This window comes from Mustelus asterias, chromosome 20 (genome assembly GCF_964213995.1).
Source record: "Mustelus asterias chromosome 20, sMusAst1.hap1.1, whole genome shotgun sequence".
NCBI lineage: Eukaryota > Metazoa > Chordata > Chondrichthyes > Carcharhiniformes > Triakidae > Mustelus > Mustelus asterias.
The window spans coordinates 75,366,858-75,383,560 of NC_135820.1; the positions used below are offsets into that span (position 1 = coordinate 75,366,858).

Sequence of the window (16,703 nt, forward strand, 5' to 3'; positions counted from 1 at the left end):
AACACTCGAAGCTCGACACCATCTGAGACAAAGCAGCCCACCTGTTGGCACCCCATCCACCACCTTCAACATCCACTCCCTCCACCACCAATGCACACAGTAGCAGCAATATGTACCATCTATGAGATGTACTGCAGCAACTCACTGAGAATTCTTCAACAGCACCTTCCAAACCTACAAGTTCCTCTCCAAACCTACAAGTTCCTCTCCAAGCCATTCACCATCCTGACATGGAAATATATCGCCATTCCTTCACAGCTGCTGGGTCAAAATCCTGGAACTCCCTTCCTAACGACACCGGGTGTCCCTACACCAGGTGGATTGCGGCAGTTCAAGAAAGCAGCTCACCATCACCTCCTCTAGTGCAATTAGGATCAATAGATACTGGTCCAGCCAGTGATACCCACATTGAAGAAAAACCTAAACAAATGCCAGCATAATTCACATTGTCAATAAATGGGCTGGGGGGAGGGGGCAGCAGGTAATAATTACTATTTCATTTTATATGTTGCTAAGGACAAACAATTATCTTAAAGAAAATGCTGAATCTTAATTTTATCACATGCCTAAAGGAATCAGCAGCATTTACCTTCATTTTGTGAATAAGGAAGTTGGCTGTTTTGGGAACTCTCTTGTTCTTGATCAAGTGGAGCTGTTGCCAGTCATTTCTTTTTGCTGTCCTTTGTCACATGCTTTCCAATGGTTCTATTTACAACTTGCCTTTTCCCCATAACCCCTGACCCCCTTATTAATCAAGAACCCATGTCTTAAAGACACTCAATGACCTCAATGAGTTGATGAGGTGCCAATCAAGGGGGCTGCTTTGTCTTGGAGGGTGTTTGAGCTTCGAGTGTGTTGTTGGAACCACACTCATCCATTGTTTACCAGGATGCCAACAGTGGACTATTTGCTTCCTCACTCTTGGCGTGAAGTCACTTGAAGTTTTATTGGCAAGTTGTGCAGTATGCGCAGTGTGCTTTTGAAGACAGAAAAAGAAGCCAGTGTTGAAAGAAATCTCACTTATTTGTTTTAGTCTCTACTAGTGAAAGATCTTGGAATTATATACTCTCTTCATTTTTCCTGTTGTCGGACATGTGTTTGTCTTTAAAAACTAAAAATTAGAGACTGGAATTTAGAAGAGTTGCATTTCTATAGGGCAGGGTTTTCAAACGGTGGAGTTTCCAATTGCCCGCAGAGAAAGAGTCGATGGAGAACTCATCCCCACCGATACTGCTTGCCACTCGGCAGATGGTAACTGGCTAAGGATGGGATTTCCAGCTCCATCCAGAAACTTTCTTACAAGTGCTGGAAAATGAGATCAGCGCGCCTTTAGTGGTAGTTATTCTTGGTACAGACTTGATAGCCGAAGGGCCTTTCCTGTGCTGTACGACTGACACGCTCACACACTCATATGTTTGGCCATTTGTCTTCCTCTGGTTTGATGAAACGATACGATAACTGTCCATGTGGATATCGGATAAAATGATTTTGTGATTGAATCTATTTCAGAGTTCAACTCTCCTGATCTTAAACCTTAAATTTCCGGGCTTTTAAAGGAAGAAAATAAAATCCCCCGTGATTACAGTTTGAAATCACTGTGAATAAAAATCCAATCCTCTACAAATGCAGCTCGTGAGAACATTTCACTTTTAATATTTCATTAACTAGACAGTGTTTACATTTGTATCACGTTGACAACATATTTGGCTCTGCCTTCAAGTTCCACATTAATTCTGCAGAAGACTGAGAATGTTGATTTAAAATATATATTTTAATAATTATGGCTTTCTTGGAGTTGAATCTTGACATTTACATCTTGCCAAACAAGATGGTGCCTATGCTGATTAGAAAGATGCTGTTTTATAAAAGACCTATGCTTTTTTGCTGTTATTATCCAACCAGCTACAGCTACAGCTGTTGGAAGTGATCTGTTTTTCTTGATTCACAAGATAAGTTTGAGCCTCTGAAATCGCAGGAGGTTGTATGGGTGAGATGAGACCATTTGGAGAAGAATCTGGATTCTTGTGTTCCTCCTGTTGAAAGCTGTGACCCAAATTTCCATCGGCTGAGGCTGGCCACTTTCCGTGACATGTCTGGGGATGAATCCAGCCTGTCCCAAGGGTTCGGGCTTGCTAACACCCCTTCCCCCCCTGACAAGCTCAGGAGAGCCCGCCACCAGAGAGAACGATATCAGAATGGACCCATTGTGGGATGGGCAGCACCAGGGACCCAGGTTCAATTCCAGCCTCGGGTCACTGTGTGGAGTTTGCATGTTCTCCCTGTGTCTCTGTGGGTTTCCTCCCACAATCTAAAGACATGCAGGTTAGGTGGATTGGCTATGCTAAACTGCCCCTTAGTGTCCCTCGATGTGCAGGTTAGATGAATTAGCCATTAGTAAATGTGTGGGGTTACGGGGATACGGCGAGGGAGAGGGCCTGAGTAAGATCTCTGTCAGAGAGTCAGTACATACTCGATGGGCTGAATGGCCTCTTCTGCACTGTAGGGACGCTATGATCAATGATCTTATAGTAAAAACATAAGAAATAGGATCAGGAGTAGACCTGTTGGGTTGGCTCCGCATTCAACTCCACTGTCCCCCTCACTCCCCTGGGAGATCAAGAAATTGTTTCTCAGCATCAACTATATTCCGTTATTGATCATCTACAACCCTGTGCGAATAAAGAAATGCAAAATTCACAGCCTGTTGAGTGAAGAAATTTCTCCTGATCTGTCTTAAATGGCCGGCCCCTTACCCTGAGACTAAGGGTCCTAGTTACAGCCAGGTGAAATAACCTCTCACTACCTAATCGCCAGAATTATACTGCTGTGGTTGGAAATAAAACGCTGACAAAGCCTTTCTTCAGCCCATTAAAGGTATTTGCCACCCCAACCTCAAGTCAGAGTGGCAATGTTTTGTTGCAATGTCCTGGCAACTCTACCACCATGTCCATCTTCCCCGACTATTTAAATAACCCTAAACCCACAATCTTGGACATGTGTGTCAGAAAGCAGTGTTGGCAGTGTAGCGATCCCAGAATGCTGGGCTCCTATCAACACCGGAGTTCACTTTTGAAAGAAGTACATAAATACAAAAGTGCTTGTAAAATTAATAAATTAGAGACGTGTTGCTGTAAAGGAAAAGTGTGATTAATTGGATTTTTAATCCAGCGACAGTTTAATTCAAGTTGCTGGAGCCTCAGTACAATTAACACACATGAAAAATAACTCGCTCCAGGTGGAGCTCATTATTGATAAAGTTCAATTTACATTTTTTTCACAAAACGAAGTGCACAACTCTTACTTCTTTGAAACTGCCTACAATTTGGTTGAATGCATCTAGCTTACTTATTAAGTTTCTCTCGCAAGGGCGGCACAGTGGTTAGCACTGCTGCCTCACAATGCCAGCAACCCAGGTTCGTTTCCCGGCTTGGGTCACTGTCTGTGCGAGGTCTGCATGTTCTCCTCATGTCTGTGTGGGTTTCCTCCCACAGTCCAAAAGACGTGCTGGTTAGGGTGCATTGGCTGCGCCAAATTCTCCCTCAGTGTACCTGAACAGTGTACCAGACTGTTGCAACTAAGGGATTTTCACAGTAACTTCATTGCAGTTTTAATCATAAGAATCTAACAGTGCAGAAGGCGACCATTCGGCTAAATCGAGTCTGCACTGACCACAATCCCACCCAGCCCCTATCCCCATAACCCCGTGCATTTAGTCCCCCTGCCACCAAGGGGCAATTTAGCATAGCCAATCCACCTAATCTGCACATCTTTGGAGTGTGGGAGGAAACCGGAGCACCCAGAGGAAATCCATGCAGACACGGAGAGAATGTGTAAACTCTACACGGACAGTGACCCAAGCTGGGAATCGAATCCGGGTCCCTGTAGGCCTACTTGTGACACTAATAAATAAACTTCAAATTCACCTTCAGTGTACCCGAACAGGCGCTGGAGTGTGGCGACCAGGGGATTTTCACAGTAACTTCATTGCATTGTTAATGTAAGCCTACTTGCGACACTAATAAATAAACTTTAAAAAATGTTTTTTCAGTACAGGAGTTGGTTCTGGCATTCACACCTCCTCCACAGCCACCTTTTGTATCTTTACTTGCCCAATGACCACCCCCCACCCCACTTGTACCTTGCGCCATGAATCATTTTGTCCTTTAGTTTTTCCTCCCCAGCCCTCTTCCCTTCCCCCACCAAGCCAGGGCCAAACCTTCTTCCCTGGCCTCAGATTTGCTTACTATACAGTGTTAAGTCTTTAACATCTTCCAGTTCTGATGAGAGGTCATTGATCCAAAATTTATATTGTTTTTCTCTCTCCAGACTTGTTGGATGACTTTTATTTCCGTACACATCCAGCTGTTTGTGGTGTTGGAAGAGTTGATCGACCTGGGAGCATCTCTGTGGCTCGGACCAAAAGTATAAAAACACAGAGGCAAAATCTGTCAATCCTTCTATCCCGAGATCTGTATTTAATTGGGATTAATCTAAGAAAGACTGCCAAGCTTGTGGGCCTAGGGGCCTTTCCTTAAAAATTGTCGGCTGTATTGTAGCTAGGTGATAGCAGCACTGGAAAAGGCACAAAATAGCATGGTGGCAGAAATGAGAGGTTAAACCTATTGGCAAAGATTGAACAGGCTGGGTCTTTTTCTCGAGAAAAGGGGTGAGTGGAGCACGGTCTCTAAGATTATGAAAAGATTTGACAGGGTAGACCATAGAGGGGGTGTTCCCACCAGAATTAAGAGTTATGAATAGAAAGTTGTTGCGAATAAATCCAATCAAGAACTCAGCAATATTTGTTTCACCCAGACAGTGGTTTGAATGTAGAACCCCCTCCCACAAAGGGTAGTCGAGGTGAATAACATAGGTGCAATTAAGGGGAAAATAGACAACATGAGTGGAGAAAGGAAAAATAAACCGCTGGAGTGAGGTAGGGTGGGAGGAGGCTTGTATGGAGAAAACACCAGCATTAACCTGCTGGATCACTTGTGTCTTGTACATTTTATGTAACTCTATGCATTATCCATGCACTCAATGTGTTAGAAACTCATTTGATCTCAGTGGAATGAAAGCACCCGATTCAATAATACATTATATTCCTTCTTTTACCCCAGACTCTTTATTCAGGAGGCCATCTGATCCATCGGCCGGAATTTTACTGGCACGCCTGTCCGAAGCTCGCAGGACGGAATTCTCTGTTGGCCTCAGGTAGGATTTTACAAGCCTTGCGCAAGCGGGGTTGTAAAATACCGGCCATCGTGTCTGTACAGGCTCTCGAAGAGAGAACTACCAATTAGTCCCACTTCCCAGAGCCCAGTACATTTCCCTTTTAAGGATTTATCCAATTCCCTTTTGAAAGTTCCTACTGAATCTGCTTCCACCGTCCTTTCAGGCAGTGAATTCCAGATCAGAGCAACTTGCTGCGTAAAAAAACAAAATCTATTCAATGACTAGCTTTTTTTTTGGGCCAATGATGTTAAATCTGTGTCCTCTGGCAACCAGCCAATTCTTCACTGGGAGAAGTTTCTCTCCATCTTCTCTTAACCCAAAAAAGCAAATCATCATCTGTTTCACAAGGTGATTGGAGAGGATGGATAATTAAGGATGGGCAGTAACTGCTCGCCTTGTCAGTGATGCCCAAACCCCACAAATCATGCAAAAATAGGTTCAATTTTAGTTCAGAAAGGAACCACCAACTTGGGATGTCAAGACAGCGTAGGGATTGTAATAGGAAGTCACATTTCCAATCACGCAACAACTACCTGTGTCTATACAGTGCCTTCTACAGGCCACGGGCTTCATAGGGACATAACCAAATACAATTTGACATGAGCCTGTCTATTAGAATGGGGAACTGAGAACTTGGTCAAAGTGGAAGGATTTTGGTGGAATTTTAAAAGGAGAAGGGAGAGCTGAGGAGGGGTTGAGGGAGGGAATTCCAGAACGGGGTTGGGGGGGGGGGGCCCAAGCAGCTTACGGCACGGCCGCCGATGGTGGAGTGATTAAAATTGGGGGTGCACAACAGGCCAGGATTGGGTGGGGGGGCACAGGATGTTCAGGCGGTTGGACAGTGCAATGGACAAAACCATGGCTTTGGGTTGCTCAAAACACAGTTTGGCGAGGGCAAACAGGCTTGGGTGGTGGGGGCAGGTTCCATTTCTTGCATTCTTTCACCACGAGCCCAGAAACATTACTGTTGCCTCGTAGCGTTTGTCTCTGGTTTCCGATACGGCAGTGCTCAGAACGTGCTTTCAGTTGACGCTGGCTTCAGCTTTGTCGTAGGCCGCGATGAGGCGAGAATTCAGCTGCACCACCACCACAGTCATATCGTCCCGATACATCCTGGCCAGATCCTCGGGCAGGCTCAGCATTCTCGACAGGCGGCCGTGCTCGATGCTCCCAAACTCGTTGCTGCCCAGCGCGTGGCGGATCAAGTGGGTGGCTGAGTTCTGGTCCGCGAAGGAGGACGACACACGGGCTTTCCTTTCCAGCAGGAGGCTGTGCATCTGGCCCACCGTTACCTTGTAGCCCACGGCAGAGATGGGCTGCTGGAAGCGTAGGCTGGTGAGGTGTTCCCCTACAATCTGCACCACGTTTTGCCTGTGCATGACATCCCATAAGCCATCGGTGGCCAGGATCAGGAACTTGTCTTGGGGCTGCAGCTTGTGATGAGTGACTTCGGGTTTGGCAGTGAGGTAAGGCGGAGTGTGGTAATTGGCTGGGAAGCTTTTGGAGAACTCATCGCCAGTGAGCAGCTCCGGCCGGCTTTCCAGCACTCGCTTCTGGAGCTCGGTGCTCCACTTGAACTTCACGTCCCCAAACGCCCGGAAAGGCATCAGCAGGCCCAGCAGGCGATCGTGCCGGACCACCGTCTTCTCCTCCCAGGCGGGGTGCTCCGACCGCACCCGCTCCATCTCGTCAGGGTTCTGCGCGTTGTGGTCGGCGCTCAGTGTCACGGCCGACCAGGAGCCGTCCAAGTTCTGGACCCCCAGCACCGCCCTGCTGTCGCCGACATTTGCCACATGCAGGTCAGTGCCGTTGATGTGCGCCACGCAGGCTGTGGAGCCGGACAGGGCTACCCGGAGCGCGGCGTAATTGGTGAACGGATTGCCAGCGCCGATCTGAGCCTCCAGCGAGATGTCACTGTCTAATCGTTTGAAGGCACGTCTCAAAGCGGCACTGGTATCCATCTCCTCTTCGTACCCCAGATCAATGTGTTCCTGCCAGTAGGTCCGTAAACTGGTGAAGTATAGCCTCCCGGCCTCCCTGCTGACGTAATCATTGGGGTGCTTGTGCCATTGCAAAATGGGCAACACCGGCCTCTCACTTTCCACTGCATCTTCTATCTCGATCAATGTTTTGCGGGGCAGCAAGGACACAGCAATGTAATACATTAACCTTTCACTGACCGCCTGAGCACAAGCACAGCCGGCATGTCCGTCAAACACCCCCAGCAGCATGCCACGGCTCTGCAGGCAGGTAGCTGCACTCCGCCTGTCCTCGATGGGGACATTGGAAGCTAACTGGTTGCTGTCGAAGCCCAGCACCGAGCTGATGTTTCTGCCATCGAACTCTGGCACTTTGAAGCTAAACTCATTGGTCTTCAGGATGCTGTTGATCTGGGGCAGTGTGAGCTGGTAGGACTGGGGTTGGGCTTTGTAGTTTCTGACGGACCGGGGTGTGGCCGGATTGTGCGGACCTGGCAGAGTTCTGGCGGAGCTTCCATTGCAAAGATCCCAGGCGCTGCTTTGCTGAGCAAAGTGATTGCTCAGTGCGTAGGCGGGACTGGAGATTCTTCTGGACGTCCCGACCTGACGAATGCAAACTACTCTGCCACCCAGTCCCAACATTTCCTCCAACGTTGTTAACTGCTGTCAGAGCTTCACTGGTATAGTCAGCATGGTGGCAGCGCCAATACCCTGGGTGGGGGAAAATATCAACATTTAGAGAGAGCAGTACATTGTAAAAGTGACTGTGGTCTCGGTTGTGGCTAGCACACTCTCTCCCCGGGACAGGTGTTGGTTTGAAGTCCAACTCCAGGTACTGAGGGGGTGCCACACTGCTGGAGGTACTGTCCATCAGGAAGAGATGTTAAACTGAGGCCCCTCTTCCCTCTCAGTAAGTGAATGGGAGTAAATGATCCCATGGCACTACTTCAAAGAAGATTACAGAGTTCTCCTGGTCTTGCGCCCACATTTATCCCGCAAACAATCCCTAAATCAGGTTATCTGGTCATTTCATAAAATCCCTACAGAAGCAGGCCATTCGGCCCATCGAGTCTGCACCGACCACAATCCCACCCAGGCCCTATCCCCGTAACCCCACATATTTACCCTGCTAGTTCCCCTGACACCGAAGTTAATTTAGCATGGCCAATCAACCTAATGTGGAGATGCCGGCGTTGGACTGGGGTAAACACAGTAAGGAGTCTAACAACACCAGGTTAAAGTCCAACAGGTTTATTTGGTTGCAAACGCCACTAGCTTTCAGAGCGCTGCTCCTTCGTCAGGTGAGTGGGAGATCTGCTCATACACAGCAAACAGGGCATATAAAGACACAAACTCAATTTACAGAATAATGAATAATGATTGGAATGCGAGTCTTTACAGCTAATCAAGTCTGAAAGGTACAGACAATGTGAGTGGAGAGAGCATTAAGCACAGGTAGCGGTCACGGGCATTCGGCATCTGATATTCGGGTAAGCATTCTCCAAGGCGGCCTTCATAACACACAGCGCAGAATCGCCGAGCAGAGACTGATAGCCAGGTTCCGCACACATGAGGACGGCCTCAACCGGGATCTTGGGTTCATGTCACACTATCTGTAACTCCCACAACTTGCCTGGACTTGCAAAGTCTCACTGGCTGTCCTGTCTGGAGACAATACACATCTCTTTAACCTGTGCTAATGCTCTCTCCACTCACATTGTCTGTACCTTTAAGACTTGATTAGCTGTAAAGACTCTCATTCATTATTCTGTAAATTGAGTTTGTGTCTTTATATGCCCTGTTTATGAGCAGATCTCCCACTCACCTGACGAAGGAGCAGCGCTCCGAAAGCTAGTGGTGTTTGCTACCAAATAAACCTGTTGGACTTTAACCTGGTGTTGTTAGACTCCTTACAATCAACCTAACCCACACATCTTTGGACTGTGGGAGGAAACCGGAGCACCCGGAGGAAACCCACGCAGAGACGGGGAGAACGTGCAAACTCCACACAGGCAGTGACCCGAGGCCGGAATTGAACCCAGGTCCGTGGCACTTTGAGCAGCAGTGCTAACCACTATGCCACCATACCACCCCTGTGCCACCATGCCACCCCTGCTATGTGTTTCACTGCTGCGTGTGGTAGCTTACTAGCTCGATTTGGCTGCCATATTTCGGCACGGAGGCACAGCGGCTAGCACTGCTGCCTTTCAGCACCCTGGATCCAGGTTCAATTCTGGCCTCGGGTCACTGTCTGCACATTCTCCCCGTGTCTGTGTGGGTTTCCTCCGCGTGCTCCAGTTTCCTCCCACACTCCAAAGATGTGTGGGTTAGGTGAATTGGCTGTGCTAAATTGCCCCTTAGTTATCAATTTAATTTGAATCAATTAACTTTAGTTCATCGACTGTCAATAGGACCCATAGAATCCCTACAGTGCATAAGGTGGCCATTCGGCCCATCGAGTCTGCACTGACTCTCCGAAAGAGCATCCCCCCCCCCCTCTCCAGTATTACTTCCAATAATCCAATCTGGAATTGGGTTAAATTTTGCAGGGCTATGGCAAAGGATAGAAGAAAAAACGTATCTTTATTTGGGACTTTTCACAAAGTCTCAAAGAACAAAGAAAAGTACAGCACAGGAACAGGCCCTTCAGCCCTCCAAGCCTGTGCCGATCATGATGTCCTAACTAAAAAAAAAACCTTCTGCCTTTTGGTCTGTTTCCCTCTATTCCCTCCCTATTCATGCACCCATCCAGATGCCTCTTAAATGTTGCTAATGTACCTGCTTCTATCACCTCTGGCAGCGCGTTCCAGGCACCCACCAATCTCTGTGTGAAAAACTTCCCCCGCACATCTCCCTTAAACTTTCCCCCTCTCTCCTTGAACCTGTGCCCCCTAGTAATTGACGCTTCCACCCTTGGAAAAAGCCTCTGACTATCCACTCTGTCTATGCCTCTCATAATTTTGTAGACCTCTATCAGGTCTCCCCTCAGCCGTCTTTCCAGTGAAAACAATCCTAGTTTATTCAACCTCTCCTCACAGCCAACACCCTCGAGACCAGGCAACATCCTGGTGAATCTTCTCTGCACTCTCTCCAAAGCTTCCACATCCTTCTGGTAGTGTGGTGACCAGAACTGCACGCAATACTCCAAATGCGGCCTAAACAAGGTTTTATATAGTTGCAGCATGATTTCCCAACTTCTGTACTCAAAACATTTTGCAGCCAATTTGCATAACAGCAAATATCAGCAACCAGGTTTTGACCGGTTTTTGTGAGGTTGTCATTGGCCAGGACACTGGCAAAAACTCCCCTGCTTTTCTTCAAAATAGCGGCGGGGGGTTCTTGTACATTTACCCGCGCTGGCAGATGGGTCCTTGGTGTTCCACGGCTGAAGAAAAAGAGAGCATCTCCGACAATGCAGCACTCACTTAGCACTGCACTAGAGTATCGGCCTGGAATGGGACTTGAACCCAGAACCTTTCAATTCAGAGACAATGGTGCTACCAATTGAGTCACAGCTGAGACTACAGAAAGAACAGAGAAGTGGAATCGATTCGACAGCATGTTCAAAGAGGTGGCACAGACACAATACACTAAATGTCCCCTTTCTCTGCTCTAAGATCCCATCCATTCGGATAAAGGGAAGTTAGAGAAAAGTCTTGTTCATTAAAGGTGCTGGAGCACCAAGTACTAGTTAGGTATTGCTAGTTTAAGGGTAACATTGCTGCTAATTAATCCAAATCCCAGTCAACAAGGTCAACTCATTGGTTTAGGAATTACTTAACTGACCAGCTTGGAAAGGACACTTGTTTTCTCTGTAACGAGCAACTAGTCTACAAGCAATCCTGACAAAAGAAAGAGTGAACATTTTGACAAAAATTATAAGAATATCCAGGGGGTTGAAACCCCCAGTGCTGTAGATGAATGGATTTGATGTAACTGTGTCAGGGGGCAGGGGTTCAGAGAAAACATCTCAAGATGTATCTGCTTCCCTGTGCTTGCATCACGCACACTCTAAATTGTCAGATTGAAACACATTCCAGCAGTTTAGAGTAGCAATGTATCCAAGTTCAACAACAAAGTTAACTAACTGCTGTTAATCCTGCCTTTTTGTTTGACTTTATGAACATTGGAACAGGGAAATGCTATTTGGCCCTTTCAGCCTGTTCATTAAACAAAGTTTATGGAATAGATTCCACAGAACCATGGAATCCTTAGTGCAAAAAGAGGCTTTCCAGCCCATTGAGTCTGCACCGACTCTCCGAAAGAGCATCCCTCCCCTCCACCCTATCCCCATAACCCCACACATTTACCATGGGTTAATCCACCTATTCTACACACCTTTGGACACTAAGGGGCAATTTAGCATGGCCAATCGCCCTAACCCACACATCTTTGGACTGTGGGAGGAAACTGGACCACCCGGAGGAAACCCACGCAGACATGGGGAAAACGTGCAGAGTCCGCACAGACATCTAAGGCCGGAATTGAATCCGGGTCCCTAGTGTTGTGGGACAGCAGTGCTAACCACCGTGCCAACGTACTGACCGTTGATCTCTGTCTTAACTCCATCTGTTTGTATCTTAAAGACTTGATTAGCTGTAAGTATTCGCATTCCAACCATTATTCATGTAAATTGAGTCTGTGTCTTTATATGCCCTGTTTGTGAACAGAATTCCCACTCACCTGAAGAAGGGGCTTGGAGCTCCGAAAGCTTGTGTGGCTTTTGCTACCAAATAAACCTGTTGGACTTTAACCTGGTGTTGTTAAACTTCTTACTGTGTTAACTCCATCTACCAGTCTTTATTCTGTAACCTATAAGGAAACTGGCTAATGGTTCAGTGCAGTGTTTGTAGTGTGGAAACCGGATAGGTGTGATACTTGCTTATTACATCAATGCTTGTTAATTGCATTGATACTGCTGCATTGAAAAGAACAATCTGAATTGAATAGAACTTTGGACCGGGCTCAAAACTCAAGTTGCCTACTCCTTGTCATTTGTATGTTCAGGTGTAACTGATAATCACCGGAAACTGGTTAGAATCAGTGAAGGCTGATTGAAACCAGACAGGTGATCAAGAAGAAGTCCTTATGTGGCTCAGCGAATGGAAAACAACTTGAAAATATGCTAACCAACTGGCAGCTGATCATGCACCCAACTAACCAATCTGCCTCAGAGTCCCTACAGTGCAGGAGGCCATTCGGTCCATCGACTCTCCGAAAGACATCTTACCCAAGCCCACCTTATTCCCGTAACCTCACACATCTACATGGGCAATCCACTAACATTCACATCGCTGGGAACTAAGGGACAATTTAGCATAGCCAATCCACCTAACCAGCTCGTCTTTCGGACTGTGGGAGGAAACCGGAGCACCTGGAGAAAACCCACACAGACACGGGGAGAACACAGACAGTGACCTGAGGCCGGAGTTGAACCCTGTTCCCTGGTGTCGTGAGGCAGCAGTGCTAACCACGGGGTCACCCTTCTATGCCACCCTCTTGAACAAGACTGTGCATGAGCTCCATCAAAAACTGCATTCTGTACGTAAACCCCTCAAAGAAGTCCTGCACTGGAGCACACAGGAAGGAAGGAGGAGGACGCCTATCGACAGCAAGATTCCTGGTAAACCAGCAGGAAGATCTCAGTCAAAGGTCACTCTTTAAGTGACCTACAGTCAACTCGTGGTTAGCACTGCTGCCTCACAGCGCCAGGGACCCAGGTTCAATTCCAGCCTTGGTTCACTGTGCAGAGTTTGCACGTTCTCCCCATGTCTGTGTAGGTTTCCTCCGGGTGCTCCGGTTTCCTCCCACAGTCCAAAGATGTGCTTGTTAGGTTGATTGGCCATGCTAAATTGACCCTTAGTGTCAGGGGATCAGCAGGGTGAATATGTGGGGTTATGAGAATAGGTCCTGGGTGGGATTGTGGTCAGTGCAGACTTGATGGGCCAAATGGTCGTCTTCTGCACTGTAGGGATTCTATGAACTCAGAGAGACCACCCGATGTGCAATTTAACTGAAACTGTCTTGTCTAAAATTCTCAGTAATGTCTTGGATTTCAGTGTGAGACTGCGCCCATCGTAATTCTAATTATCGTAATTGTTCATGGTAAATGTGTGGGGTTATGGGGATAGGGTGGAGGGGAGGGATGCTCTTTCGGAGAGTCGGTGCAGATTCGATGGGCCGGACAGCCTCTTTTTGCACTGTAGGGATTCCATGGTTCTGTGGAATCTATTCTACAAACTTTGTTTAATGAACAGGCTCATTAAGAGGGAGGTAAAAATCATCACCTACCCACCCCTTGCTGAGCAAAGGTCCACCAATCTGATTGGAAATGATGAAATATCCTCCAGCTCCAATGAAGTTCAATGATCCTTGTGTTTTATTGCTTCACATCAGCCAAGGTGTGAAATCCCTCCTGATGCAGAGGCAGAAACATACACTGGCAGTGCTGGGGGTCTGAAAGAAGAAGGGAGAGAATGTGAGGCCAGCAGCCGGTACCTACAGAGGGAGTTAACATTTCAGCTCCAATATTGTCTGGGGAAGGGCTTTACTTTCCCAATGGGTGAAATCACTTGGCGGCTGCAGGGCCTGGTGCCCACACTGCACTGACCTTGCTGGGGAAGCAGATTGCTGCTCCTGTGGCACCGCTCTCTCTCTCTCTCTCTCTCTGCGCCCAGGCGCCGGCAGCAGCAGGTGGATTGCTGGAGTCAGTCAGGCTGCCAGCCAAAGCCTCCCCACCTCCTGTCCGCCCAGCCCAGCGCCTCTCGCCTGGCAGGGTGGGGGTGAGAACCACGCGCAGGCGCGGTGGGGAAGAGGGGGCGGGGTAACTCTGATTGACAGGCTCAGCCCCACCAATCAGAAGAGGGCGTCAGAGCCGAGCCTACGCGCGTCGCGCCGTCACCACGCCGATTACGTGACGTCATCATCCCGACCACATGACGTTAACTCGCCAAAGACGAAACGTCACTACGCCGACGACGCGTGCACGTCCACGTCTCGACGTCACCACGTCACAGACGTAACGCATCACCCCGAGCAACCGGGTGGTCTTGCGCCGACCGGGAGAAAGGCCGGATATTTCCCATTTGTTTTTAAATAATTCTCGGAGGCCAAAAAAACACTAAAATTTATAATAATTAAAACAAACCAAAACATTTTGGAATCGCTGGTTGAATTCCACAATAATTCACTCACTGTAATCAACGCCCCCTCCCTCACTCTGATTTCACTGTAATCGCTGCCCCCTCCCTCACTCTGATTTCACTGTAATCACCGCCCCCTCCCTCACTCTGATTTCACTGTAATCACTGCCCCCTCCCTCACTCTGATTTCACTGTAATCGCTGCCCCCTCCCTCACTCTGATTTCACTGTAATCACTGCCCCCTCCCTCACTCTGATTTCACTGTAATCACCGCCCCCTCCCTCACTCTGATTTCACTGTAATCACTGCCCCCTCCCTCACTCTGATTTCACTGTAATCACCGCCCCCTCCCTCACTCTGATTTCACTGTAATCACTGCCCCCTCCCTCACTCTGATTTCACTGTAATCACCGCCCCCTCCCTCACTCTGATTTCACTGTAATCACCGCCCCCTCCCTCACTCTGATTTCACTGTAATCACCGCCCCCTCCCTCACTCTGATTTCACTGTAATCACTGCCCCCTCCCTCACTCTGATTTCACTGTAATCGCTGCCCCCTCCCTCACTCTGATTTCACTGTAATCACCGCCCCCTCCCTCACTCTGATTTCACTGTAATCACCGCCCCCTCCCTCACTCTGATTTCACTGTAATCGCTGCCCCCTCCCTCACTCTGATTTCACTGTAATCACTGCCCCCTCCCTCACTCTGATTTCACTGTAATCACTGCCCCCTCCCTCACTCTGATTTCACTGTAATCACTGCCCCCTCCCTCACTCTGATTTCACTGTAATCGCTGCCCCCTCCCTCACTCTGATTTCACTGTAATCACTGCCCCCTCCCTCACTCTGATTTCACTGTAATCACTGCCCCCTCCCTCACTCTGATTTCACTGTAATCACTGCCCCCTCCCTCACTCTGATTTCACTGCAATCGCTGCCCCCTCCCTAACTCTGATTTCACTGTAATCACCGCCCCCTCCCTCACTCTGATTTCACTGTAATCACTGCCCCTCACTCTGATTTCACTTTAATCGCTGCCCCCTCCCTCACTCTGATTTCACTGTAATCGCTGCCCCCTCCCTCACTCTGATTTCACTGTAATCACCGCCCCCTCCCCCACTCTGATTTCACTGTAATCACTGCCCCCCCTCACTCTGATCTCACTGTAATCGCTGCACCCTCCCTCACTCTGATTTCACTGTAATCGCTGCCCCCTCCCTCACTCTGATTTCACTGTAATCACTGCCCCCCCTCACTCTGATCTCACTGTAAACGCTGCCCCCTCCCTCACTCTGATTTCACTGTAATCGCTGCCCCCTCCCTCACTCTGATTTAACTGTAAACACTGCCCCCCCTCACTGTGATCTCACTGTAATCGCTGCCCCCTCCCTCACTCTGATTTCACTGTAATCACTGCCCCCCCTCACTCTGATCTCACTGTAATCGCTGCCCCCTCCCTCACTCTGATTTCACTGTAATCGCTGCCCCCTCCCTCACTCTGATTTAACTGTAAACACTGCCCCCCTCACTGTGATCTCACTGTAATCGCTGCCCCCTCCCTCACTCTGATTTCACTGTAATCACTGCCCCCTCCCTCACTCTGATTTCACTGTAATCACTGCCCCTCCCTCACTCTGATTTCACTGTAATCACTGCCCCTCCCTCACTCTGATTTCACTGTAATCACTGCCCCCTCCCTCACTCTGATTTCACTGTAATCGCTGCCCCCTCCCTCACTCTGATTTCTCTGTAATCACTGCCCCCTCCCTCACTCTGATTTCACTGTAATCGCTGCCCCCTCCCTCACTCTGATTTCACTGTAATCACTGCCCCCTCCCTCACTCTGATTTCACTGTAATCACTGCCCCCTCCCTCACTCTGATTTCACTGTAATCGCTGCCCCCTCCCTCACTCTGATTTCACTGTAATCACTGCCCCCTCCCTCACTCTGATTTCACTGTAATCACTGCCCCCTCCCTCACTCTGATTTCACTGTAATCACTGCCCCCTCCCTCACTCTGATTTCACTGTAATCGCTGCCCCCTCCCTCACTCTGATTTCACTGTAATCACTGCCCCCTCCCTCACTCTGATTTCACTGTAATCGCTGCCCCCTCCCTCACTCTGATTTCACTGTAATCGCTGCCCCCTCCCTCACTCTGATTTCACTGTAATCACTGCCCCCTCCCTCACTCTGATTTCACTGTAATCGCTGCCCCCTCCCTCACTCTGATTTCACTGTAATCACTGCCCCCTCCCTCACTCTGATTTCACTTTTTGATGATTATATTTCCTCTGCTCTCACCTGGTCGGCTTGCTCCCCGCTTGTTCACGTCACTTCCGTTGCTAG

At 48.4% G+C, this 16,703-nt stretch overlaps 1 pseudogene across 2 annotated transcripts; it reads right to left on the reverse strand.

Annotated features, from left to right (window-relative positions):
• Window positions 1-947: 947 nt before the first annotated feature.
• LOC144508647 (pyruvate dehydrogenase [acetyl-transferring]-phosphatase 1, mitochondrial pseudogene) lies at window positions 948-16,689 on the reverse strand (annotated as a pseudogene). Of its 2 annotated transcripts, none has more exons than XR_013500316.1 (3): window positions 16,659-16,689; window positions 13,503-13,667; window positions 948-7,922 (listed from the first exon to the last, which is right to left on the reverse strand). The product of XR_013500316.1 is annotated as a pyruvate dehydrogenase [acetyl-transferring]-phosphatase 1, mitochondrial pseudogene, transcript variant X2 (transcript). The 2 variants fall into 2 exon arrangements; XR_013500315.1 differs by lacking the exon at window positions 16,659-16,689 and adding an exon at window positions 13,822-13,934.
• Between the last annotated feature and the right edge of the window lie 14 nt (window positions 16,690-16,703).